The following is a 2,107-nucleotide window of genomic DNA, read 5'->3' on the forward strand; positions in this document are numbered from 1 at the left end:
CAATTGGGAGATACAGTTCTGAGACCAGTCTCCCACCACTGAATAAGACTGGGGTGGCAGATGTCAGGGATAATATTCATTTAGCCTTCTGAGCTTTCTGGGCAGACTTGGTAACCTTACCAGCTCCAGCAGACTTCTTGTCCACAACTTTGATGACACCCACAGCAACTGTCTGTTTCATATCACGAACAGCGAAATGACCCAGAGGTAGGTAGTGAGAGAAGCTCTCCACACATGTGGCCTTGCCTAGAACCATGTCAGCAATGGCAATATGACCAGATTTCAAAAACTTGGGCCCATTATCCTGCTTCTTACCAGACTGGTGATCAATCTTTTCTTTCAGCTCAGCAAACTTGCAAGCAATGTGAGCTGTGTGACAATCCAGGACAGGGGCATAACCAGCACTGATCTGGTTGGGATGGTTCAGGATAATCACTTGAGCAGTGAAACCAGCTGCTTCATTGGTGGGTTGTTTTTGCTGTCACCAGCCACATTGCCACGCCAGACATCTTTGACAGACACATTCTTGACATTGAAGCCCACATTGTCCCCAGGAAGAGCTTCACTCAAAGCTTCATGGTGCATTTCAACAAACTTGACTTCAGTTGTGATATTGACTGGAGCAAAAGTGACCACCATGCCAGGTTTGAGAACACCACTCTCCACTTGGCCCACAGGGACAGTGCCAATACCACCAATCTTGTAGACATCCTGGAGGGGCAGCCTAAAAGGCTTGTCAGTTGGGCAAGTGGGTGGGAGGATGCTATCCAAAGCTACAAGCAGTGTGGTTCTGCTGGCATTGCCATCTTTATGAGTGACCTTCCATCCTCTGAACCAAGGCATGTTAGCACTTGGCTCCAGCATGCTGTCACCATTCCAACCAGAAACTGGCACAAAAACTACGGTGTCAGGGTTGTAGCCAATTTTCTTAATGTACGTGCTGACTTCCTTAACAATTTCCTCATATGTCTTCTGGCTATAGGGTGGCTCCGTGGAATCCATTTTGCTAGCACCAACAATTAGTTGTTTCACACCCAGTGTGTAAGCCAGAAGGGCATGCTCACAGGTCTGCCTGCTTTTGGAGATGCCAGCTTCAAATTTGCCAACACCAGCAACAACAATCAGGACAGCACAGTCAGCCTGAGATGTGCCCGTAATCATGTTTTTGATGAAGTCTCTGTGTCCAGGGGCATCCATGATGATCAGATAATATTTGATGGTCTCAAATTTCCACAGGGAGATGTCAATGGTGATACCACACTCACGCTCGGCTTTCAGCTTGTCCAAGATCGATCTCAGCAGCCTCCTTCTCAAATTATTTAATAGTTCTTTTGTTGATGCCACTGCATTTGTAGATCAAATGGCGGGTGGTGGTGGACTTGCCAGAGTTCATGTGTCTGAAGATGACGACATTAATATGAGTCTTTTCTTTTCCCATGTTGGCTTAGACTTAGTGGTGGTTTACACTATACCAGTGCTCTTGCGGAAAACCCACTGGGAAAACACAAGGCTTTTCAGATTTAATGAAATTTAACTGTTCACTGGCCAGAAAACATTTCTTTTTTTCTTTTCTTTCTTCTTCTTTTTTTTCCCCTCTATTTTAGGGAAGGGTCTACAGGGTGTTCAGAGCTTCACTACTAGATCAGGCTCATAGTGATCCTCCTGTTTACAGCCTCCCAAGCACTGGGATTACAGGCACACTCCACCACTCCCAGACTCAACTGCTGTCTCAGCATGCCCAGGGCCGGGGCTGGCACCACAGCCCTGGGGATATTCCCCAGGGGATAACGCCCCCGCCCCCAGGTTCCTCCACCTCTGCACCTGCCTGCAGGTGCTTTAATCTGCTGAGCTATTTGGCTGGCCCTCAAAATAGTTAGGATAGATATGCAGCTGCTTTCTCTTAATTCAATGAGAAGAAAGATTCTTACTCATAGTGTTTGGACAGAATATAATATGTACATCTTGTACTATGAATAACCACAATGAAGACAACAATATACAATGTATTAATTATTGAAACTGTCCTACTAATTGGTTTTGAAACTGTCTCATTGCTGTTTCTCAATATTATTAATAAAAAAATTAGTAAATCTATTTACACATATCC

At 45.2% G+C, this 2,107-nt stretch overlaps 1 pseudogene; it reads right to left on the bottom strand.

Moving 5' to 3' along the window:
* Nucleotides 1–49: 49 nt before the first annotated feature.
* On the bottom strand, nucleotides 50–1,438 carry LOC105743012 (annotated as a pseudogene).
* Nucleotides 1,439–2,107: the final 669 nt, after the last annotated feature.

This window comes from Octodon degus, unplaced genomic scaffold (assembly GCF_000260255.1).
Source record: "Octodon degus isolate 3935 unplaced genomic scaffold, OctDeg1.0 scaffold00090, whole genome shotgun sequence".
Lineage (NCBI taxonomy): Eukaryota > Metazoa > Chordata > Mammalia > Rodentia > Octodontidae > Octodon > Octodon degus.